The sequence below is a fragment of the Entelurus aequoreus genome, linkage group LG05, assembly GCF_033978785.1.
Source record: "Entelurus aequoreus isolate RoL-2023_Sb linkage group LG05, RoL_Eaeq_v1.1, whole genome shotgun sequence".
Lineage (NCBI taxonomy): Eukaryota > Metazoa > Chordata > Actinopteri > Syngnathiformes > Syngnathidae > Entelurus > Entelurus aequoreus.
In genome coordinates, this window is record NC_084735.1 from 45095901 (window position 1) to 45123589 (window position 27689).

The window sequence follows — 27689 nt, forward strand, 5'->3', positions numbered from 1 at the left end:
GTAGGAGGCAAACAACCAGAGTCCAGCAGAAATCCAATGCAGGATCCACTTCCTCAGGCAGGGGGAACCTGCAACACATTCCAGCAAGAGACCACCCGCCAAGCTATTAACAACAGGGGCGGCGTGGAAGATAGAAGTGGACCTGGGTAGGCAGCTCCAGTTCCCACAGGAGATATGCAGCACCACCTTAAGACCAGATGTGGTGCTGTGCCTGCAGCTGTGAAGTCAGTAGTACTGGTTGAGCTGACAGTGCCATGGGAGGAGGGACTGGAAGCTGCCTACGAGACAAAGAAGGTGAAGTATGCAGACCTGGACGGGGAGTGCAGAGAAAGTGGATGGAGTGTGAGGCTGTACCCGGTGGAGGTGGGAGACAGAGGCTTTGTGGGCAGATCAACACCACGCCTGCTCAAGGACCTGGGACTATGTGGAGCCACCCTGAGCAGATCCACCAAGGAGCTTTCAGAAGTAGCAGAAAAAGATAGCTACTGGCTCTGGCTGAAACGACGCGAGCAACATCCGAGTAGTAGGTTTGCTGCAGGGGGTGTCAGGGAGACGTCCCTGTTTACTGCCCCGCCACCAGGAGATGTTCTGGGCTAAGGGGCAAAACATCAATGAGAAGTGGTCCCCAGCTGAAGACCCTGCGGCAAAACCTTTTCAGGTATGCGGTCAGGTTTAGGCCTGTCTCAGGGAAGAGGACGTCCCAGCCATGCACAGTCCACCACAGGCACCGGTGGAGGTGCGACAGGTCTAAGGCCCAGCGGCAAGATCACCTTGCTGTAATTAAAATACACACACACACACACGTACAGACACACATACAAATATGTATTTACGCACGCACACACATACAGACCGAACATTGCCGCAAGACAGAACTGTAGCTTTAAAGACGTTCCGCGGCCAGGATTGGGGACTTTGGCCGTAGTTTGTCCATCCCTGTTCGAGAACAATGGCCTCCAGAATTATCGCATATGGCACATCACAAGAGACAAGTGATGATTCATTTCAAATTCACTGATGCTATTTTAAAAAAGCATGTCACTTCTTAAATAAAAACTACATGGAAAAGCACATAAAAGGTATTAGCATGCAATAGCCGCCACAAAACCCTGTAGAAGCAAATGCAGTTACAGGAAAATATTTCCAAACTCCAGTTTTGTTCCAGATCAAAACAAACAATTCAAATGCCCAGAACCACCAAAACATTCTGTGTAAGTCAGCTTCTGAGAAATTTGGCTTCCAAAGTAGTGGGGAATCAATGTCATCTACTCACTATATTTAAACCAATATAACATCTGCGGAGTACTGGATTCAAAGTATTTTAATTAGCAATCACTCTTTTCACTGGAGAAATGCATCCTAAACTTAAAATGATTTGCTTTGCCAAAAAAAAAAAGTAAAAAAGTTTTCCCAAAACAGGAACAGTAACTACTGTGCTTTCGAGATAAAGAATTCAGGCCACCAAGAAAGGTGATGCAATTTGAACTTTACTTTGTAAAAGAGGTTTTTGAGAAACTTTAATAACACGGCAGATTAAATGCGATGAACTGGATCTGCTGACTGCTAACTCAACTTTTCATTTAAAATAGATAATTTACTGCAGGCCATTAGCAAAGGTGTGATACCTGTTTATGGTGCATCCCAGATGTTGACTAGTTCTAGAGCTTCACAACATCATACGTTTCATCACAATCTGCTCACAACTTTTTGAGTTTAGACATTGTTAAATAAAGGATCCGAGATATTAATTATTTAATTCTGTAAATGGTATGGAAGTGATGGTTCATTGCATGCGTCTTGAAGCAATAATTTACACAAAATAGATTTAACTACTTGGCTTTAACCAGCAGAGGTGTTGTTGATTCAGTCTCAACAATTATGTGGTCTAAAGATGAACATGTCACCAAGGTTTTGAGCTAAATCCATAAAGACCTCCAATATGGCACAAACCCACCTAGTAGAACTACAACTATCATCAGATTGCTAAAAACTAGGGCAACCACGATTAAATTTATCATAAAAAAAAGCTTGAATTTATGCTTTGTTCTGAGATATAGTGAAAAAGATAGGTGTGCTAAGCTTGTGGCATCGTATTCAAAAAGACTTGACGCTGTAATTGCTGCCAAAGGTGCATCAACAAAGTATTGAGCAAATGCTGTTAATACTTATGTACAAGCACTTTTTTTTTTTCTTAATGTTTGCAAAATTTAAAAAAAAAAAAAATGTACGTTGTCAATATGGGGTATTATGTGCAGAATTTTGAGGACAAAAAGAATGTATTCCCTTTTAAGATAAGGCTGTAAAATAACCAAATTTGAAAAAGTGAAGCACTGTAAATACTTTCTGGATGCAACAGGCTATAAGGTTTGAGAAGTGGCCGGTTTGGCTACACAAACTACAGACCCCTCAATCGATAGGATTCAGCGGCAAATCCTGAGGTTAATCGAATGTAGACACAAACTGGTTATCACGCAAAAACTAGAAATCATTTGCCGGTTTTGGTCTTTAAAACGGCGAGAGCCAGGATTGTCCATGAAAAGAGTCACGCACTTGTTACGTTACTTAAGTAACTGGAGATGAGAATAGACGTAGATACACGGACCGTGTGTCGCACGAGACTAGCAATACGTGGGTTGCAATTACGCGACCTAGAGGAACATCCGGGCACTTCCAGGTTTCAGGCGATGGTCTAAGCCCCATTAGGCTCCTGTTTATTTACCTGCATCAGTGCAGATTTCGGTGTATTTTGAAATGTTTACAGGCAAATATAAAAACAATCATAAAAAAATGTTTAAAGAAAGATGGAGTGAATTTATACACCGTTAGGAAAAACATTTTTTTAAAAGATTTAAACCATTTATCATGACTAAGAGGTTACTGCTACCTCACTTCACTATACACTTACGGTATTTGCAGAAGAAAGCACATCATGTCTTTACCACAAATTAAGCATTAATTGGTTAAAGACAAAGTTAGACCTATTCCTGCATCGGTAACGTATTTCATTGACATAACGAGTGTCGTGCTGCTGTGATAGTGACGCTAATGAGAAAAAGGATAAGTTTGTTTTCAGTTGATTTCCTGCTACAAATGTTAATCTCATTTACAATTAATGTCTGTATTTTTTTTTTATGTGAAGTTCATATTATGTCTCATTATTTAGTTGTAGATGTCCCTGTTCAGCATGAATCTTTACTAGCGATATCAAGATATAGTTTATACTGTTGAGCCGACAAGAGATTTAATCATCTAGTTTATTAATACTATTAGTGTGCAGCTCTGGTAATGGGTACATTCGCACCCACTTGCACAAATGTACTTCAAAATGTAACAATCAAAATAATTAATTTTTTTTGTTTACTAGGGCATGCATATATAATATGCATTAGTTTGACCATTTAAAATCAACGATAATAAAAAGGAGATGCTTGGAAATAGCATAAAAATGCCCCAAAAACTTGGAAAAACGCGATTCATAGCGTTACTTTTTGGTGCAACCATCATGAGCGTTCTGTTCAGGTATATTTCTTTTATATTTTGATAAATCATCATATTTATGTATTACTAAATTTAAATAGGTATTGATCAATATTTAAGCTGTGTGTACATGATTTCAGTTTGCTTTTGACATCTTATTTTTAGAATTGTAGTTGAAACTTTTACAACCTTGTGTTGCGCTCATGATGGCGTAACCAAACTAGATTTCATTTAATGATCTTATTTTGAATATTTATACCCTTTTTTACATTTAGTATATTTAAATATTCATTTATAAACATTGAATACATTTCAAATATCAATAAAATGCAATTGCCTTCATCTTATAGGGTAATGTTTAGTTACACCAAGTCATGAGCATAACACTAAGCTTCATCACTTTGACTTGTAATATCTCTAATTCTGGTGGTGTTTTATGCTTTTTTGTTTTTGGAACATGTACTATACATATAATACAATAAAGTCCCATATAAAATGATGTTTCTAGCAATACCGTATTTTTCGGAGTATAAATCGCACCGGAGTATAAGTCGCACCTACCGAAAATGCATAATAAAGAAGGAAAAAAACATATATAAGTCGCACTGGAGTATAAGTCGCATTTTTTGGGGAAATTTATTTGATAAAACCCAACACCAAGAATATATATTTGAAAGGCAATTTAAAATAAATAAAGAATAGTGAACAACAGGCTAAATAAGTGTACGTTATATGACGCATAAATAACCAACTGAGAACGTGCCTGCTATGTTAACGTAACATATTATGGTAAGAGTCATTCAAATAACTATAACATATGGAACATGCTATACATTTACCAAACAATCTGTCACTCCTAATCGCTAAATCCGATGAAATCTTATACGTCTAGTCTCTTACGTGAATGAGCTAAATAATATTATTTGATATTTTACGGTAATGTGTTAATAATTTCACACATAAGTCGCTCCTGAGTATAAGTCGCACCCCCGGCCAAACTATGAAAAAAACTGCGACTTATAGTCCGAAAAATACGGTACTTTAATTTTGCCTTTGAAAGTAACACTCAAATGTCCATTAGTGGAGCTGTATTGAAAGTAACACTCCAATGTCCATTAGTGGAGCTGTACACATTAAGGATATTTTCATGATGCTAACAAATATCACTAAAGACGCTATAATGTGTCATCTGTGTTGAATAAAGCACTTGTCTTTCCTGCACAACAACAACAAACTTTTAGTTTCTGTCATGAAAATGGACAACAATAATATGGTGGATTGGACCAACAACCACAATATTTATTACTAGTACTTAAAACGTTGTTAGTTAACACTAAATTGGCAGGTAGTGTGTTTATGTGAGTGTGAATGTTGTCTGTCTATCTGTGTTGGCAGTGCGATGAAGTGGCGACTTGTCCAGGGTGTACCCTGCCTACCGCCCGAATACAGCTGAGATAGGCTCCAGCACCCGCCGCGACCCCGAAAGGGACAAGCGGTAGAAAATGGATGGATGGATACTTTATTAGCACAAGTAGGTCTTTGTAGTTATATTTAGGCATAGCAACAACAAAAGAACGCAAACTAATGCAATCTCTTGTCCTTTCTTTGTTTATTTCTGCTCTCAAACACTACTAATATAGTAGAAAATAAACTAGATTGCATCACAGAAAGTTTCTCAAACAAATCAAATGTTCGAACAAACATTTTACAAGGTGATCACTGCAGCTCCTATAGGAGGGTTGCACATGACGTCACTTCTGTTTTTCTTCTTCGTGGCTTAATTCACACGATGATCAAGCAGCTTGAGTGTAAAAATTAAAACAAGTGAAAGTCAGTGTAGAGTTTGAGCAGAAAATGCTGTACTGCTGTTCTGTTCTTGGGTGTTCATATAGAGAGATAGGAAAGAGCTTTCATAGAGTCCAGAATGTAGTGGCTCATAAAGGTAATAAAGGTAAGGAAAAACGAAAGTGCGATGAAGGAAATGGTTCTTAAAAATATCACTTTCATCATCTTGTGGAATACTATCAGGCCGCTTGTGTCTGCAGCGATCACTTTGTAAAATGTTTGTTTGAACATTTGATTTGTTTGAGATACTTTCTGTGATGCAAACCAGTTTATTCTCTACTAAATTAGTAGTGTTTGAGAGCATAACTAAACGTAAAGAAAGGACAATAGATCACATTAGTTTGTGTTCTTTTGTGGTTGCTATGCCTAAATGTAACTACGAAGACCTGCTTTTCCTAGTAATAATTATTGTGACTGTTGGTCCAACCCACCGTATTTTCATTGTCCATTTTCATAAAAGAAACTAAAAGCTTATTTGTTGTTGTTCAGGAAAGCTTAAGTGCTGTATCCGATACGGATTGCCACATTGTAGCGTCTTTGGTGATATTTATTAGCATCAAGAAAATATCCTTGATAGCCTTAATAAACTAGTTGAACAAATCTCTCGCAGGCTCAAGAGCAGAAACTATATATTGATATTTCTAGCAAACATTGCTGAACACCAGGGACATATACAGATAAATAATGAGACAAAATGTACTTCACACCATAAAAACAGCTATTGAACACTACACAGAGTAGTTTGAAAAGCTGCTCATTAAGACATATGAGAAGTGTCAGGATGTTGCCGCACCGTCTGCCTTAAAACCAACAAAACTAAAGACAAGTGTCTGTTATTGAGTTGATCTATGAAGCTATCCCAGTTTATCTCCTCGCTCCAAGAAGAGAAACCAAACTTGGTAGTTGATAGTGGTACCTGTTTGGCTGTTAACATGTCCCTCCCACTGCTCAGTGACACTTCCTGTTTCCTGTTTAGCAGCGTTTCCAGAGCGCGAGTGACTTCATGCAGTGACTATTGCTTCATCATTTCTTGTTTCTTCCGAACAAAAAATATAACTACATATCAACTTTTTTATCCAACGCATTTTATATTGATATCGATTATGTGGCTATCGTGATATATATTGATATTGTTTTATGGGCCCAGCCCTAGTTCATCAACAAATGTTAGCCATAAAATAAAATCATTCATCAGGGTTTCCTGCAGTGCTTTGTTGTTAAGGCGGCCGCCTTAACAACAAAGAGCCGCCGCCTAAACTAGTCTTTAAAAATATATATATATATATATATATATATATATATATATATATATTTTTTTTTTGTCCTGTCCAGCTTCTCAGGCAAATCATACAGTTGATGTAGATGCCCATATCGACTTTTCAGATTTACTTTACAAAAGAGAAGTGTAGGATACTTCGATTGTTGCCTTATTTGTATTTGACTTTATTAAATGTATTTATATTATCATTTGGTGCTAAACTAAAGTCTTAACAAGCTGCTACGCTTCGTACTGCCTCTGCCTCTGTCAGTACGTCTCTGCAGCATCCAGCCTTGTCCCACCCACACAACCATCTGATTGGTTACACGCAGAGCGCTAACAGCCAATCAGCAGTGCGTATTCAGAGCGCATGTAACAGCCAATCAGCAGTGCGTATTCAGAGCGGTAACAGCCAATCAGCAGTGAGTATTCAGAGCGCATGGAGTCAGTGCTCACGGCACAGGCAGGCAGAGGACAGATGGTGCGGGTTAGCAGAAAGGTGTTTAGCAGGTGAGCGTAATGCAGCGGACCCTCCCCAAATTATAATAAACACCTCCCAGTCAACTACTAGTAACATCACTATGAGCCCGTTGACGTTCTACAAATATAATCGGCAGCTCAGCTCGCTCGCAGTCCTTGAGGTGAAGGCTAATTAGCTTTTAGCGTAACGTTAGCTCATTTTGCGGTGTGTGCGTGTGTGTGTTACGGACAGCAAAGCACTGTCTGTCTGAGAGGAAGACAAGCATTATTGACCTACAGTTAACAACTAAGTTATTTCACTTTACCTTTTTCTGTGTTGAAGCAGCAAAAAAGGACATTATGTTAAATGAAGAGTTTCTGTCTCTGATAGTTGATATAATAATGTAACTGCATCATAAAGCCTACATGAACTCCATGATGTTCAGGGATGAATAGTCTCTCCTATTGCTATTGTACTATTTTTTTCAGCTATAGTTACATTAATCATTAGTAATGTAGCAGCCTAGTTTTGAATGGCAGGGTCCCTGCTATAACATGTTGATAAAAATATAACATTTACATAATAAAAATCAACTAAAGGCTTCCCAAATACTGTAATAAATTAAGCATGATGAGTTGAGCATATGTCAGCATGTGGCCCCACTTTTAACTCTTTTTTTCAAATGCTTATTGCAAACGCTTATTTACAGTAAGTCATTAATTTGACTTAGTCATTATTTTATCTTAGTAAGTCAATATTTACTAAGTCAAAATAATGACATACTTAGTATCTCAGGTAACTAGGACTGTTTTGTGTTTTGGTTTTACTTTACGGAAAAAATATCAAGAGCGGAAAACACAACCAAAAATTGTAGGCTTCTTCACGCGACAAAGCCAGCCTACTTCCCCATAGTCTGTAGTCTATTGCCCCCCCAGACAGGGAGACGTGTTGGTGGCGACAGGCCAAATTACACTGTTCCTTACACCCACCCAGCCCCTTCCCCGTCCGTCCCGACACCACCTTAACTAACAAATATTCTGGGGGAAACATTGATTCATACACAGTATCGAATCGTTCATACACAAAATCTAATCTTTCATAAACTAAATTGAATGGTATATACAAAACCCAAAACCAGAGAAGTTGGCACCTTGTGTAAATCGTAAATTAAAACAGAATACAATGATTTTCAAATTCTTTTCAACCTATATTCAATTGAATATACTGCAAAAACAAGATACTTAACGTTTGAACTGGGAAACTTTGTTATTTCATGCAAATTTTAGATCATGAAAAAGTGCAATATATTTATCTGTACAGTAATCTATTTAATTTATATCACATTATAGTTCTTTTATCCTGCACTACAACCAGCTAATGCAACATTTGTATCTGTACTTTAAAGTTCAAATTTGAATGACAATAAAAGGAAGTCTAAGTCATTTGGAATATGATGCCAGCTACATGTTTCAAAAAAGCTGGCACACTTGGCAAAAAAGATTGAGAAAGTTGAGGAATGCTCATCAAACACTTATTTGGAACATCCCACAGGTGAACAGGCTAATTGGGAACAGGTGGGTGCCATGATTGGGTATAAAAGCAGCTTCCATGTAATGCTCAGTCATTCACAAACAAGGATGGGGTGAGGGTCACCACTTTGTGAACAAATGTGTGAGCAAATTGTTGAACAGTTTAAGAACAACATTTCTCAACAAGCTATTGCAAGGAATTTAGGGATTTCACCTTCTACGGTCCATTATATCATCAAAATGTTCAGAGAATCTGGAGAAATCACTGCACGTAAGCAGCAAGGCCAAAAACCAACATTAAATGCCCATGACCTTCAATCCCTCAGGCAGTACTACATCAAAAAACAACATCAATGTGTAAAGGATATCATCACATGGGCTCAGGAACACTTCAGAAAACCTCTGTCAGTAACTACAGTTTGTAGCTACATCTGTAAGTGCAAGTTAAAACTCTCCTATGCAAAGTGAAAGTCATTTATCAATAAGACCCAGAAACGCTGCTGGCTTCGCTTGGCCCGAGCTCATCTATGATGGACTGATGCAAAGTGGAAAAGTGTTCTGTGGTCTGAGGAGTCCACATTTCAAATTGTTTTTGGAAACTGTGGACGTTGTGTCTTCCGGAACAAAGAGGAAAAGAACCCTCCGGACTGTTTTAGGCACAAAGTTCAAAAGCCAGCATCTGTGATGGTATGGGGGTTTATTAGTGCCACAGGCATGGGTAACTTACACATCTGTGAAAGCACCATTAATGTTCTGCACGCACGCACACACGCACATATACTGTATGTACAAACCCCGTTTCCATATGAGTTGGGAAATTGTGTTAGATGTAAATATAAACAGAATACAATGACTTGCAAATCATTTTCAACCCATATTCAGTTGAATATGCTACAAAGACAACATATTTGATGTTCAAACTGATAAACTTTTTTTTTTGTGCAAATAATCATTAACTTTAGAATTTGATGCCAGCAACACGTGACAAAGAAGTTGGGAAAGGTGGCAATAAATACTGATAAAGTTGAGGAATGCTCATCAAACAATTATTTGGAACATCCCACAGGTGAACAGGCAAATTGGGAACAGGTGGGTGCCATGATTGGGTATAAAAGTAGATTCCATGAAATGTTAAGTCATTCACAAACAAGGATGGGGCGAGGGTCACCACTTTGTCAACAAATGCGTGAGCAAATTGTTGAACAGTTTAAGAAAAACCTTTCTCAACCAGCTATTGCAAGGAATTTAGGGATTTCACCATCTACGGTCCGTAATATCATCAAAGGGTTCAAAGAATCTGGAGAAATCACTGCACGTAAACCTGTATGTACCTTTCAGCATTAATGGCGCCTTCACAGATGTGTAAGTTACCCATGTCTTGGTCACTAATACACCCCCATACCATCACAGATGCTGGCTTTTCAACTTTGCGCCTATAACAATCCGGATGGTTCTTTTCCTCTTTGGTCCGGAGGACACGACGTCCACAGTTTCCAATAACAATTTGAAACGTGGACTCGTCAGACCACAGAACACTTTTCCACTTTGCATCAGTCCATCTTCGATGAACTCAGGCCCAGCGAAGCCGACAGCGTTTCTGGGTGTTTTTGATAAACGGTTTTCGCCTTGCATAGGAGAGTTTTAACTTGCACTTACAGATGTAGCGACCAACTGTAGTTACTGATAATGACTTTCTGAAGTGTTCCTGAGCCCATAAGGTGATATCCTTTACACACTGATGTCGCTTGTTGATGCAGTACAGCCTGAGGGATCGAAGGTCACGGGCTTAGCTACTTACGTGCAGTGATTTCTCCAGATTCTCTGAACCCTTTGATGATATTACAGACCGTAGATGGTGAAATTCCTAAATTCCTTGCAATAGCTGGTTGAGAAAGGTTTTTCTTAAACTGTTCAACAATTTGCTCATGCATTTGTTGACAAAGTGGTGACCCTCGCCCCATCCTTGTTTGTGAATGACTGAGCATTTCATGGAATCTACTTTTACACCCAATCTTGGCACCCACCTGTTCCCAATTAGCCTGCACACCTGTGGGATGTTCCAAATAATTGTTTGATGAGCATTCCTCAACTTTATCAGTATTTATTGCCACCTTTCCCAACTTCTTTGTCACGTGTTGCTGGCATCAAATTTTAAAGTTAATGATTATTTGCACAAAAAAAATGTTTATCAGTTTGAACATCAAATATGTTGTCTTTGTAGCATATTCAACTGAATATGGGTTGAAAATGATTTGCAAGTCATTGTATTCCGTTTATATTTACATCTAATACAATTTCCCAATTCATATGGAAACGGGGTTTGTACATATATATACACACACACACATATGTATATATGTGTATATATATATATACAGTGGGGCAAAAAAGTTATATATATTATCCGTATATATATATATATATATATATATATACACATATACATACATACATATATATATACATACATACATATACATAATAATAATTACAGAAAAAAATAAAAGTAAAATGATATCACCCCCGTCCTACATTTCAGTCACAGTGGGTAGCAATGTACTGCCTTCCTCTTCACCACTAGCAGACAGAGAATCACAATAACTGAAAAAAATCAGTTCAGTAGGCCTTTAAAGGCCTACTTAAATGAAATGTTTTTATTTAAACGGGGATAGCAAATCCATTATATGTGTCATACTTGATCATTTCGCGATATTGCCATATTTTTGCTGAAAGGATTTAGTAGAGAACATCGACGATAAAGTTGCAACTTTTGGTCGCTGATAAAAAAAGCCTTGCCTGTACCGGAAGAAGCGTGACGTCAACCGTTGAAAGGCTCCTCACATTTCCCCATTGTTTTCAATGCAGCTAGAGCGATTCGGACCGAGAAAGCGACGATTACCCCATTAATTTGAGCGAGGATGAAAGATTCGTGGATGAGGACGTTAGAGTGAAGGACTAGAATGCAGTGCAAGACATATCTTTTTTCGCTCTGACCGTAACTTAGGTACAAGCTGGCTCATTGGATTCCACACCCTCTCCTTTTTCTATTGTGGATCACGGATTTGTATTTTAAACCACCTCAGATACTATATCCTCTTGAAAATGAGAGTCGAGAACGCGAAATGGACATTCACAGTGACTTTTATTTCCACGACAATACATCGGCGAAACACTTTAGCTACGGAGCTAACGTGATAGCATCGTGCTTAACTGAATATAGAAACAAAAGAAATAAACCCCTGACTGGAAGGATAGATAGAAAATCAACAATACTATTAAACCATGGAGCGTGGCGAAGTTGGTAGAGTGGCTGTGCCAGCAATCGGAGTGTTGCTGGTTACTGGGGTTCAATTCCCACCTTCTACCTTCCTAGTCACGTCCGTTGGGTCCTTGGGCAAGACACTTCACCCTTTGCCTCTGATGGCTGCTGGTTAGCGCCTTGCATGGCAGCTCCCGCCATCAGTGTGTGAATGTGTGTGTGAATGGGTAAATGTGGAAATACTGTCAAAGCGCTTTGAGTACCTTGAAGGTAGAAAAGCGCTGTACAAGTTCAACCCATTTATCATTTATCATTTACATGTAACTACACGGTTAATGCTTTCCAGGCTGGCGAAGCTTAACAATGCTGTTGCTAACGACGCCATCGAAGCTAACTTAGCAACCGGACCTCACAGAGCTATGCTAAAAACATTAGCTATCCACCTACGCCAGCCAGCCCTCATCTGCTCATCAACACCCGTGCTCACCTGCGTTCCAGCGATCGACGGTGCTACGAAGGACTTCACCCGATCACAGATGCGTTCGGCGACCCGAAGACGGAGGAAGTTAAGGTGAGTTCGCCGGCTAGCGCGTCTGCTATCCACATCTCAGTCCTCCTGGTTGTGTTGCTGTAGTCCGCCGCTAATACACCGATCCCACCTACAACTTTCTTCTTTGCAGTCTTCATTGTTCATTAAACAAATTCAAAAGATTCACCAACACAGATGTCCAGAATACTGTGGAATTTTGAGATGAAAATAGAGTTTTTTGTATAGGATTCAATGTGTCCGCATACTTCCCGTTTCAACGATTGACGTCACGCGCATACGTCATCATACATAGACATTTTCAACCGGAAGTTTAGCGGGAAATTTAAAATTGCACTTTATAAGTTAACCCGGCCGTATTGGCATGTGTTGCAATGTTAAGATTTCATCATTGATATATAAACTATCAGACTGCGTGGTCGGTAGTAGTGGGTTTTAGTAGGCCTTTAAACTTTCATGCAGAGAGGGAAATCACAACTAAGTCAATTTACCAAAACTGTATAAACATTCATGTCGTTTCAAAACAGAAAGTGCAAGATTGTCAGAGACATTTTAAAACAAGCTATTAGTGCACTTTTGTGCATGATGTCACTAAGATGACAGATCAAAACAACACTAAATTAAAGTGCACTTTTTGTACAGAATGCCACTACAATATTTTAAAACACAAAGTGCACTTTTGTGCATGATGTCACAAGATATTTTAACAACTGTCAAATAAAAATTAGCTACATAATAGGAAATTAAATTGTGTATGTCCTTCGCTATGTGTTAGGTTCCTGCAGACGTTATCTCCTTCTGTTGTTGACTATTTTTTGTTGATGTGGAAATGGAAGATGCCAGGCTCAATTGGGCCAGTGCTGGTTGATTCAGCATTTTGTTGGTGTGGCACCGGCCAAGATGTTGACATGCGGAGTTTCAAGCACTCTTCATTCTCGAGCGGGTGACTTTTCAAATCATGGTACAAATTAGTAGTGCTGCTACTTTTTGTTGCAACCCTTTTGCCACATACTTGACATATTACGGTTGTCTGTTCAACATCTTCCCGCTTGAAGCCAAACCACTGCCAGACGATGGACCCCGTGCTGTTTTCCTTGGGAATTATTTATTCTTCCTCCATTGTTACCAGATTGGCACCTTCTCTCTCTCATATTACCAGTTGCACCGTTCCGTTAGCACCACAGCTAACGTTAGCCATGCTGCTACCTCTCTGCTCGGCCAGAGCGTATGACGTTGCACGCACGACAGTATGTGACATATGTAACAAGGTGCGCTTGTTTTATGTCTCTGTGAGAAGGATAGACAAGAAAGAGTGAGAAAAGCCTGTACTCTAATGCCCGCAGCTAAAAGCAGCTGCGTGAGAACGTATACTTGAATACTCACGATATAGTCATTTTGTATATCGCACAGAGACAAACAAATATATATCGAGTATATTCGATATAACGCCCAGCCCTACCTCAGATTATATTTAATTCTCTCTAAATCTAAGAAAAACATGAGGTCCTTCATTTTTTTCATTTTCATTTTTCATTTCATGTATTTATTTATTTCAGGCAATGACATAAAAAAAGTACAAAATTGACAACACATAATAATATAAATTAATATAGTGCAAAAGGTAATGTATAGTATGAAATGCATGATTGTCCAGTTTTGCCTGAAAGGGAGTGGGAAGAAGATAATTTATTTAATCCCACCCCCAGTTCTCCATTCAGTGATTATTCACATGAGTTTCACTCTTACTTTGTTCAAGGATTATAATACAGATGTTGTATCATAGTGGCATTAACACAGGTAACAATAATTATTACACTGTAACAAAAATTTGTATCAACAATGTAGGAATAATGAATATACCAATAGACAACAAAGCAATAATAGTAATAGACAACATAGCAATAATGGTAAGGAAACATTGAGCACATGTTAACACTTTGAGACAGAGTACAGCAGCAGGTCAAATTAAAGACCCTCATCTCTATATTTAAACCAGACCCCATGTTTGTATAATAGTTTAAATCGATTAATAGTTTGGCATTGCTTGTGTTGTAAATCCAGTTTGTTCCATAGTTTTACTCCGCATACAGACACAAAAAAACGTTTACGAGTGGTTTGAGCTCTCTGAAATGAGAAATATCCAAAGCCTCTCAAGTTGAGCCTACACTCGTCATATAAAAAAACGTTGTAGATTAGGCGGCAATAATTTGTTAAATGCTTTATATAAGATTATTAATGTATTATATTTAACAAGGTCATCAAATTTGAGCAACTTTGATTGCATAAACAGATTATCAGTATGTTCTAAATAACTAACGTTGTGATTGATCCGCACTGCACTTTTTTTGTGTGCAATATGATCAGAGGATGAATTGTGTTGTGGTAAGTATTCCCCCATACTTCAACACAGTATGTAAGGTATGGGAGTACCAAGGTGCAGTATAGAGTACTGAGTGCATTTTCATTGAGGTATAGTTTTGTTTTGTTTATAATTGAGAGGCTTTTGGAGATGTTTGTTTTAATGTGTCTGACATGAGGTTTCCATGATAGTTAACTATCAATTATTACTCCCAAAAATGTATTCTCATTTACGATTTCAATTTGGGTAGCATCAATACTTATTTTCTGTTCAGACTAGAGATGCGCGGATAGGCAATTATTTCATCCGCAACCGCATCACAAAAGTCGTCATCCACCTGCCATCCACCCGAACTAACATTTTATCAAAACCACAACCGCCCGCCACCCGCCCGATGTTATATATCTAATATAGACGATGCAAGGCATTCCTGTTAAAGAAAGGAGACTGATCCAATGCAGCAGAGACATTCAATGCGTGCCACGCATTAATATCTCTTGGCCACGCATTAGAGGCTAAGAGATATTAATGCGTGATAATATTATTTATCATTATTATAATATTATTGTCATTTCCATTAAGAAAGTGTTGACTATTATTGTTATTTTTATTCCCTGGTCTTTAGTATTCCCTTTTTTAGTTTGTCGCGTACCACGTTTGCAGCCGGCGTTGCAATCTTTTTATTTTTTTCTTCTTCTACTGTTGTGTTGTGTTGTGGTGTGCTGTGTCACGCCAAATTTCTTCCCCCCCATTTACTTCCGTGGTCATGTTTCCTCTTACGTCATTGACAGCGATCGATAGCACTTCGGCTTTGACTGCCCGTCGCTGGAAGGATACTTCGTCTTTGACAGCTGCTGGAATCTGAAGGAATCGATTACCGGTATTGTTTTTTTTTGTACAGGCGCGAAACAGGACAGTCGCGTGCGGGTTAAGGACCCCCGGCAACTTTGTGACTTTATTGGACGCAGCCCCGGAAGTAAATGGGGGGGAAGGCTTTTGTAGAGGAAAGAAATTTGGCGTGACAGCTGCAGCAGTGCCTGATGAATAATTGCCTGTTTCAAAGAGTGCTGCTCATTTTTCGTATGTGGGTAACAACATTTAACTATGTATTTTTTTTTTCTGAATTGGTTCAACTGCCACCCGCCCGAATCTATTTAAAATCTATTTTTTCCGTCCGCCCGACCCGCGGATTATCCGCGGTTGTGTCCGCAAACCGCGCATCTCTAGTTCAGACGTTATGTTGCGATTTCCAAACATAACTATCTTAGTTTTATTTATATTAAAAGATAATTTATTTGTGTCCATCCATTTTTTTTACTATGTTTAGTTCTGTGTTTACTGTATTTATGAGCTCATTATAGTCATCACTACTGTAGAATATATTTGTGTCGTCTGCAAATAGTATACATTTCAGTACTTTGGATGTATTAAACATATCATTAATATATACATTAAAAAGTTTTGGCCCCAACACGGACCCTTGGGGGACACCATAAGCAATGCCTAGAGTATCAGATAAAAATTGACCCATTTTTACAAACTGTATCCTCCCTGTTAAATAACTTTTTAACCAGTCACCAGCCAGGCCCCTAATTCCATATCTTCCCATTTTATCTAGTGGAATTGAATGATTAATGGTATCAAAGGCTTTCTTTAGATCAATAAAAATACCAACTGCATATCTTTTATGCTCCAGTGCATTAGTAATTTATTCAATAGCTTCAGTTATCGCCATTGAGGTTGTTCGTTTGGACCTAAAGCCATACTGACCGTCATTGATTATATGATGCTTCTCAAGAAAAGATTCAAGTCGAGAGTTAAATAGTTTCTCTAAGATTTTTGAGAACTGAGGCAAAAGAGAGATTGGTCTGTAATTGGTGAAAGCGTGTTTGCTGTCACTTTTGAAGAGCGGAGTTACCTTAGCGATTTTCATTTGACTTGGAAAGCAGCCAGTCTGGAATGATAGGTTACATATATAAGTTAAAGGCCTACTGAAACCCACTACTACCGACCACGCAGTCTGATAGTTTATATATCAATGATGAAATCTTAACATTGCAACACATGCCAATACGGCCGGGTTAACTTATAAAGTGCAATTTTAAATTTCCCGCGAAACTTCCGGTTGAAAACGTCTATGTATGATGACGTTTGCGCATGACGTCAATGGTTGAAACGGAAGTATTCGGACACATTGTATCTCAATACAAACAGCTCTGTTTTCATTGCAAAATTCCACAGTATTCTGGACATCTGTGTTGGTGAATCTTTTGCAATTTGTTTAATGAACTGCAAAGAAGAAAGCTGTAGGTGGGATCGGTGTATTAGCGGCTGGCTGCAGCAACACAACCAGGAGGACTTTGAGGATAGCAGACACGCTATCCGACGCTAGCCGCCGACCGCATCGATGATCGGGTGAAGTCCTTCGTTGCGCCGTCGATCGCTGGAACACAGGTGAGCACGGGTGTTGATGAGCAGATGAGGGCTGGCGTAGGTGGAGAGATAATGTTTTTATCATAGCTCTGACGAGGTCCCGTAGCTAAGTTAGCTTCAATGGCGTTGTTAGCAACAGCATTGCTAGGCTTCGACAGGCGGCACAGCATTAACTGTGTAGTTACAGGTCCAGTGTTTGGTTCGGTGTCTCCTGATAGTATTGTTGATCTTCTGTCTATCCTTCCAGTCAGGGGCTTATTTCTTTTGTTTCTATCTGCATTTAAGCACGATGCTACCACGTTAGCTCCGTAGCTAAAGTGCTTCACCGATTTATTGTCGTGGAGATAAAAGTCACTGTGAATGTCCATTTCGCGTTCTCGACTCTCATTTTCAAGAGGATATAGTATCCGAGGTGGTTTAAAATACAAATCCGTGATCCACAATAGAAAAAGGAGAGAGTGTGGAATCCAATGAGCCCATGTACCTAAGTTACGGTAAGAGCGAAAAAAGATACGTCCTGCACTGCACTCTAGTCCTTCACTTTCCTCATCCACGAATCTTTCATCTTCGCTCAAATTAATGGGGTAATCGTCGCTTTCTCGGTCCGAATCGCTCTCGCTGCTGGTGTAAACAATGTCCAGATGTGAGGAGCTCTTCAACCTGCGACGTCACGCTACTTCCGGTACAGGCAAGGCTTTTTTTATCAGCGACCAAAAGTTGCGAACTTTGTCGTCGATGTTCTCTACTAAATCCTTTCAGCAAAAATATGGCAATATCGCGAAATGATCAAGTATGACACATAGAATGGATCTGCTATCCCCGTTTAAATTTAAAAAATTCATTTCAGTAGGCCTTTAAGGGTTTTACAATATTCAGTATAACTTTTTGAACCAATATCATGTTGATATCATGGCAGTCAGTGGAGCACTTACTTTTACACTTCCGCACAATGTTTGTCACTTCCTGCTCATTTGTAGCTGAGAGGAAGAATGACGCAGAATTCTGTTCAATAGTTGATTTTGTAACTCCATTGTCGGGGATATCAACAGCCAATTTAGGACCAACATTTACAAAAAACTTATTGAACTTATTCACTACATTACTCATATTATAATCTTCACCGTTTTCATCAATAAAGTAATCAGGATATGTCTACTTTGAATATCCTTGTTTGATTATACTATTCAAAACATCCCAAGTTCCTTTTATATTGTTTTTGTTTTCATATAGTTTTTTTGGATAATATAACCGTTTGCTTGTTCTTATAATATCAGTAAATTTATTTTTGTACTTCTTGTATCATTGTTCTACTTCTTTTGTTTTTATTTTGATGAAAAGTTTGTAGAGATTGTTTTTCTTTTTACAGGCATTAATTATCCCTTTTGTGATCCAAGGGCTATTTTTATTTTATGGTCCTTAAACCATAGGGAGGTCTTGGGGGCAAACTGTGATTTCCACTCCAATAAAATCCTTCTACGAGCTATTAATGATGCAAAGGCGATACTATACCTAAAAGTCTGCTTAGTTTTTTGATAGTTTGGTGGAATTCCAAAAATAGCCAATTCTGCACAAGGCGTCAATTTAAAATGTTATGCATCTGCAAGATGTTTAAAAATATTAATCCAGTCGGCTTTCAGACAGGGACAGGACCAGAGCATGTGTGTCATGTTTGCCAGGGTCGATTGACAGCGATTACATGTATCTACAATATTGGCATACATTTTGGAAAATTTTGCGTTAGTAAAATATATGCAATGGACAACCTTAAAGGCCTACTGAAACCCACTACTACCGACCACGCAGTCTGATAGTTTATATATCAATGATGAAATCTTAACATTATAACACATGCCAATACGGCCGGGTTAACTTATAAAGTGACATTTTAAATTTGCCGCTAAACTTCCGGTTCGAAACGCCTCTGAGGATGCCGTATGCGCGTGACGTAACCCGGGGAACACGGATATGCCTTCCACATTGAAGCCAATACGAAAAAGCTCTGTTTTCATTTCATAATTCCACAGTATTCTGGACATTTGTGTTCGTGAATCTGTTGCAATCATGTTCATTGCATTATGGAGAAGGAAGCTGAGCAAGCAAAGAAGAAAGTTGTCGGTGCGAAATGGACGTATTTTTCGAACGTAGTCAGCAACAACAGTACACAGCCGGCGCTTCTTTGTTTACATTCCCGGAAGATGCAGTCAAGATGGAAGAACTCGGATAACAGAGACTCTAACCAGGAGGACTTTTGACTTCGACACACAGACGCCTGTAGAGAACTGGGACAACACAGACTCTTACCAGGATTACTTTGATTTGGATGACAAAGACGCAGACGTGCTACTGTGAGTATGCAGCTTTGGCTTCTAAACATTTGATCGCTTGACCGTATGTGCGCAACTTTTTTTTGCGTATGTACGTAACTTTTTAAAAATATATAAGCTTTATGAACCTTGGGTTAGGTGAACGGTCTTTTGGGCTGAGTGATTGTGTGTGTTGATCAGGTGTTTGAATTGTATTGGCGTGTTCTATGGAGCTAGGAGCTAGCATAGGAGCTAGGAGCTAGCATAACAAACACGCAGGTGTTTTTATGCAGGATTAATTTGTGGCATATTAAATATAAGCCTGGTTGTGTTGTGGCTAACAGAGTATATATATGTCTTGTGTTTATTTACTGTTGTAGTCATTCCCAGCTGAATATCAGGTACCGTGAGTATGCAGCCTTGGCTGCTAAACATATGATCGCTTGACCGTATGTGCGCGTCACGTACGTAACTTTTTAAAAATATATAAGCTTTAAGAACCTTGGGTTAGGTGAACGGTCTTTTGGGCTGAGTGATTGTGTGTGTTGATCAGGTGTTTGAATTGTATTGGCGTGTTCTATGGAGCTAGGAGCTAGCAGAGGAGCTAGGAGCTAGCGTAACAAACACGCAGGTGTTTTTATGCAGGATTAATTTGTGGCATATTAAATATAAGCCTGGTTGTGTTGTGGCTAATAGAGTATATATATGTCTTGTGTTTATTTACTGTTGTAGTCATTCCCAGCTGAATATCAGGTACCGTGAGTATGCAGCCTTGGCTGCTAAACATTTGATAGCTTGACCGTATGTGCGCGTCACGTACGTAACTTTTTAAAAATATGTAAGCTTTATGAACCTTGGGTTAGGTGAACGGTCTTTTGGGCTGAGTGGTTGTGTGTGTTGATCAGGTGTTTGAATTGTATTGGCGTGTTCTATGGAGCTAGGAGCTAGCAGAGGAGCTAGCAGAGGAGCTAGGAGCTAGCATAACAAACACGCAGGTGTTTTTATGCAGGATTAATTTGTGGCATATTAAATATAAGCCTGGTTGTGTTGTGGCTAATAGAGTATATATATGTCTTGTGTTTATTTACTGTTGTAGTCATTCCCAGCTGAATATCAGGTCACCCCCGGCTCTCACAGCATCTTCCCTATCTGAATAGCTTCAACTCCCCACTAGTCCTTCACTTGCACTTTACTCATCCACAAATCTTTCATCCTCGCTCAAATTAATGGGGAAATTGTCGCTTTCTCGGTCCGAATCTCTCTCACTTCATGCGGCCATTATTGTAAACAATAGGGAACTTTGCGTATATGTTCAACTGACTACGTCACGCTACTTCCGGTAGGGGCAAGCCTTTTTTTTATCAGATACCAAAAGTTGCAATCTTTATCGTCGTTGTTCTATACTAAATCCTTTCAGCAAAAATATGGCAATATCGCGAAATGATCAAGTATGACACATAGAATAGATCTGCTATCCCCGTTTAAATAAAAAAAATTCATTTCAGTAGGCCTTTAAACTGTATTAGATTAAGCTTTAAACAAGATGTGCTATCATTTATTTGTATCAATGCAGATTTCTAGTCTTTGTCATCCAAAACTTTGCCAAATTCTGCTTCCCAGTAGTTTCTAATTTTGTCAAGAGATATCTCTTTAAAATGGGAAATTAGGATGTACATTTTAGAAATGATACCTTTCTGATTTGTGGGGATTTCCAGGAGTGAGTCTATTACAGATTGAGGTGGACTACTGGGAAAAGAGCTGTTATTTGATTTAGCAAAGTTGCGGATTTGAAAATACGAAATAGGTGAGAGTTAGGGAGATTAAACTTTTTACATAGTGGATTAAAGCTAGCAAAGACATTGTTAATATAAAGGTCCCCACTTAGATATTGGGTTTCACTATGTAAAGCACTTTGAGTCACTAGAGAAAAGCGCTATATAAATATAATTCACTTCACTTCACTCCCTTAGTCTGACCAGGCCTGAGCTCTGCCATAGAGAAAATGCTGTATCTGTGTTTGGAGGAAGAAAGAGATAATTATTATGAATGGGGCTGTAGTTGGATAATCCTCGGAGTCCAAAACAGCATCTAAATTGAGACCAAATTCTAAGAGTACAGATAACAATTGGGTTACATGTAAACTGAGATGATCGAAAAAGCAGTATAGATGTAAGCAAAGCTAGGAGCGAGGTAGAGCATGATTCAGCTTCCAGTTTGCACCAACTAAATTCCGGTTCGTAGGTCCAATAAATCATTTCATGTATATTGGCTGCCCAATAGTAAAATCTTAAATTAGGGAGTGACAAACCACTTGTGCCTCTGCAAAAATATGACATCACGTGGACAAAGATAAGACCTTCTGGAGGAAATTTCTGTGGTCAGATGAAACAAAAATTTAGCTGTTTGGTCACAATACCCATCAATATGTTTGGAGGAAAAAAGGTGAGGCCTTTAATCCCAGGAACCCCATCCCTACCGTCAAGCATGGTGGTGGTAGTATTATAATCTGGGCCTGTTTTGCTGCCAATGGAACTGGTGCTTTACAGGGAGTAAATGGGACAATGAAAAAGGAGGATTACCTCCAAATTCTTCAGGACAACCTAAAATCATCAGCCCGGAGGTTGGGTCTTCGGCATAGTTTAGTGCAACTGGACAATGACCCCAAACACACGTCAAAAGTGGTAAATGAATGGCTAAATCAGGCTAGAATTAAGGTTTTAGAATGGCCTTCCCAAAGTCCTGACTTAAACGTGGGGACAATGCTGAAGAAACAAATCCAAGTCAGAAAACCAAAAATTTAACTGAACTGCACCAATTTTATCAAGAGGAGTGGTCAAAAATTCAACCAGAAGCTTACCAGAAGCTTGTGGATGGCTACCAAAAGCGCCTTATTGCAGTGAAACTTGCCAAGGGACATGTAACCAAATATTTACATTGCTGCATGTATACTTTTGACCCAGCAGATTAGGTCACATTTTCAGTAGACCCATAATAAATTCATAAAAGAACCTAACTTCATGAATGTTTTTTGTGACAAACAAGTATGTGCTCCAATCACTCTATTACAAAAACATAAGAGTTGTAGAAATTATCAGAAACTCAAGACAGCCATGACATTATGTTCTTTACAAGTGTATGTAAACTTTTGACCATGACTGTATATACAGTATACCTGTATGCCTTTTAAGTCTTAAACAAGTCAACTATGTTTGCAGGGCAAGGTGCAATGCTGTACTTACAGTGCACACGGAAAGTATTCACAGCGCTTGACTTTTTCCACATTTTGTTATGTTTTACAGACAATATCCCATGATGACAATGTGAAAAATGTTTGAATTTTTTTGCAAATGTATTAAAAAACAAACTAAAAAAGTCACATCCACACAAGTATTCACAGCTTTTGCTCAATATTTTGTTGATACACCGTTGGTAGCAATTAGAGCCTCAAGTCTTTTTGAAAACGATGCCACAACTATCTTTGGGCAGTTTCGTCATTCCTCTTTGCAGCACCTTTCAAACTCCATCTGGTTGCATGGGAAGCCTTGGTTTTCAACCAGGATGTCTATATTTTATTTTCATTATTTGTTTTTTATCTCTAACTTGGAAATTCAAAAGTTTACATTCCAATTAAAATGTTAAAATATACGACAAATACAAGTTAATTGTATTTGAAAGGTTATACTTTAGGGGTGTAACAATTTGTTTTAACAGCAATTCGATTCGATTCGACATTTGTGGTTGCCGATACGATTCAGAAACGATATTTTTACAACAATACGAAACGATACATTGAATTGAAATCGAGTAACTTTTTAGCAAAACAAATCAAGCAGTGTGACTGTGAAATAAATACTGGATACTGGATACTGCAGGTGAAGTTTCCTATTTTCCTGTTATTTCTTGCGAGATATATATGTATAAATGAACTATGGATACAAACATCTTATTTGAATAAAGTGCAACTAACACTTTAGGTTGAATTAATAGGAAGAAGCACTTTCCGCTTACATTTTAAACATCAAAATCAGAATCAGGTTTATTTGGCCAAGTATAGTTGCATGTACAAGGAATCTGTCTTCGGCAGTTGTTATCTCTCTAAACATACAACAAATAGACAAGTATACATTCACTGAGCAAAAAAATACTCTAGGTGCATACTTTACAGCAAGACAATATACTAGTTACCTATCAACATTATATACAAGTAAGACTATACAAGATTTTGTGCAAAATATACATAAGAGAAATATATAGTGACAAAAAATGAAGAGAAAGAGTAATGCAAAAAAGCCAGGTACATGGCAATAAGCTTGTAATATGCAATAAGTCTGTAATATGCAGGATGCATGAGTGATAAAGTCAGTAGTGTCAGTAAAGTCAGTCTGTGCTTGGGAACAGGGAACATTCAAGCAATTTTCAATTAAAGTACAGTAATCAACATTTTAAGAGTAGATTTACCTGCTAAATAAAGTTGCTGTCGCTGACGAAGAACAGCATACAAAAAGTGTGCAGAGGTATGTATGCCCCTTCATCCCTGCGGATGGCAATGGTCCCTTGCTTCCTAATTTCCATAGCCTTCTTGAGCCATCTCTTCTATTTAAAGGCCTACTGAAATGACATTTTTTTATTTAAACGGGGATAGCAGATCCATTCTATGTGTCATACTTGATCATTTCGCGATATTGCCATATTTTTGCTGAAAGGATTTAGTAGAGAACAACGACGATAAAGTTCGCAACTTTTGGTCGCTGATAAAAAAAAGCCTTGCCCCTACCGGAAGTAGCGTGACGTCACAAGCTGGAGTGCTGCTCACATTTCCCTATTGTTTACACCAACAGCGAGAGAGATTCGGACAGAGAAAGCGACGATTACCCCATTAATTTGAGCGAGGATGAAAGATTAGTGGATGAGGAAAGTGAGAGTGAAGGACTATAGTGCAGTTCAGGACGTATCTTTTTTCGCTCTGACCGTAACTTAGGTACAAGGGTTCATTGGATTCCACACTTTCTCTTTTTTCTATTGTGGATCACGGTTTTGTATTTTAAACCACCTCGGATACTATATATCCTCTTGAAAATGAGAGTCGAGAACGCGAAATGGACATTCACAGTGACTTTTATCTCCACGACAATACATCGGCGAAACACTTTAGCTACGGAGCTAACGTGATAGCATCGGGCTCAAATGCAGATATAAACAAAATAAATAAACCCCTGACTGGAAGGATAGACAGAAAATCAACAATACTATTAAACCCTGGACATGTAAATACACGGTTAATGCTTTCCAGCTTGGCGAAGATTAACAATGCTGTTGCTAACGACGCCATTGAAGCTAACTTAGCAACGGGACCTCACAGACCTATGATAAAAACATTAGCGCTCCACCTACGCCAGCCAGCCCTCATCTGCTCATCAACACCCGTGCTCACCTGCGTTCCAGCGATCGACGGAAGGACAAAGGACTTCACCTGATCATCCGTGCGGTCGGCGGCTAGCGTCAGCTAGCGCGTCTGCTATCCAAGTCAAAGTCCTCCTGGTTGTGTTGCTACAGCAAGCCGCTAATACACCAATCCCACCTACAACTTTCTTCTTTGCAGTCTTCATTGTTCATTAAACAAATTGCAAAAGATTCACCAACACAGATGTCTAGAATACTGTGGTATTTTGAAATGAAAACAGAGCTTTTTTGTATTGGATTCAAAGGTGTACCAATACTTCCGTTTAACTAGTGACGTCACTCGCATACGTCATCATACAAAGACATTTTCAACTGGAAGTTTAGCAGGAAATTTAAAATTGCACTTTATAAGTTAACCCGGCCGTATTGGCATGTGTTGCAATGTTAAGATTTCATCATTGATATACTGTATAAACTATCAGACTGCGTGGTAGGTAGTAGTGGGTTTCAGTAGGCCTTTAATTGTTTCTCATCAAATGACTTCTTGAGTTCTGGTAGTCGGTGCTATGTGGTAACATGCATCGCTGTCACTTCCATTGTGTTGGCTGAGTCTTCTGTGGTTTAAAGTTGCTTTGTCATTGTGTTGTGTCATTTATTGTGGCTTTTGCAATCATGTTTTAGTTGAAAGCTTTGATATTGAAATGGCTGGCAGTGGAGAAGGACAGACAGTCAGAGATACACTCTCAGATGTTTTCTTAAAGGCCTACAGAAACCCACTACTACAGACCACGCAGTCTGATAGTTTATATATCAATGATGGAATCTTAACATTGCAACACATGCCAATACGGCCGGGTTAACTTATAAAGTGCAATTTTAAATTTCCCGGGAAATATCCGGCTGAAAACGTCTCGGTATGATGACGTTTGCGCGTGACGTCACGGGTTGAAGCAGACGTTTTGGAATAGCACGGTGGCCAGCTTAAGTCGTCTGTTTTGATCGCAAAATTCCACAGTATTCTGGACATCTGTGTTGGTGAATCTTTTGCAATTTGTTTAATGAACAATGGAGACAGCAAAGAACAAAGCTGTAGGTGGGATCGGTGTATTAGCGGCTGGCTACAGCAACACAACCAGGAGGACTTTGAGTTGGATAGCAGACGCGCTATCCGACACTAGCCGCCGACCGCACCGATGATCGGGTGAAGTCCTTCGTCGCGCCGTCGATCGCTGGAACGCAGGTGAGCACGGGTGGTGATGAGCAGATGAGGGCTGGCGTAGGTGGAGAGGTAATGTTTTTAGCGTAGCTATGTCGAGGTCCCGTAGCTAAGTTAGCTTCAATGGCGTCGTTAGCAACAGCATTGCTAGGCTTCGCCAGGCTGGACAGCATTAACCGTGTGGTTACAGGTCCAGGGTTTGGTTCGGTGTCTCCTGATAGTAGAAGTAATAATAGTATTGTTGATCTTCTGTCTATCCTTCCAGTCAGGGGCATGTTTCTTCTGTTTCTATCCGCAGTTAAGCACGATGCTATCACGTTAGCTCCGAAGCTAAAGTGCTTCACCGATGTATTGTCGTGGAAATAAAAGTCACTGTGAATGTCCATTTCGCGTTCTCGACTCTTATTTTCAAGAGGATAATGTATCCGAGGTGGTTTAAAATACAAATCCGTGATCCACAATAGAAAAAGAAGAAAGTGTGGAATCCAATGAGCTCTTGTACCTAAGTTACGGTCAGAGCGAAAAAAGATACACCCTGGCGTCCTGCACTGCACTCTAATCCTTCACTGTCACTTTCCTCATCCACGAATCTTTCACCCTTGCTCAAATTAATGGGGTAATCGTCGCTTTCTCGGTCCGAATCGCTCTCGCTGCTGGTGTAAACAATGTCCAGATGTGAGGAGCTCTTCAACCTGCGACGTCACGCTACTTCCGGTACAGGCAAGGCTTTTTTTATCAGCGACCAAAAGTTGCGAAGTTTATCGTCGATGTTCTCTACTAAATCCTTTCATCAAAAATATGGCAATATCGCGAAATGATCAAGTATGACACATAGAATGGATCTGCTATCCCCGTTAAAATAAGAATATCTCATTTCAGTAGGCCTTTAACAGACTAACAAACTCAGGAAGTCAAAACAAATATATAAGAGCTTCTGTTCGCCACAACTCACATTTAAACACTGAACATACAGACATCGAAACTCTCGCGGGACACTGCCACTCTCGCACAACAGCATCCTTTCCTAAAGGCACACAGACACACATGCCACAGATACAACACTATTGTCTTGTGGCGTTTGCGTTTGTTATAACCTTTCTCGACCACCGTAGATATCCACAATTTTTATTTTGATAAAGCCACAGACAGGACAATAGACTTATCGCTTAAAATCTCTATCATAACAAGCGTTAAACTTTGTATAAAGTCTGCCATTCTTAAATCCAATGTTTTCCTTTTTCTAGTATTGATCAAATCGATCGATTCCCTTTTAAAACTAATTTGGGACAATGCCTATCACTTGCAAGGCAAACTTGCCGAGCACAGATCGATATACTTGAAATTTAGGACTCTAAATCAAAATATCGATGTATCCATCAATCGTTACAGGCCTACTATACTTGCATCATTATTATGTATTATAATTTCATTATTGGTTGATTTGGTCTTAAAATAATGGTGATAATAATATTGTTTATTGGTAATAATTTGTAGGTCAATATATCAGCGAGCAAAATGTGGTATCGGTCCAGGCCTAACCAATGTATATGTGTATGATATGAATAAAAAGATGGGGAGATTATTTAAATGTTTCACTTTTTTG

General features: G+C 39.0%; 1 protein-coding gene across 5 annotated transcripts in view; it reads right to left on the bottom strand.

The window, feature by feature from the left end:
* Nucleotides 1-27689, bottom strand: part of ncor1 (nuclear receptor corepressor 1) — a 168967-nt gene that overhangs the window by 124026 nt on the left and 17252 nt on the right. The gene's annotated exons all lie outside the window — the stretch shown is intronic.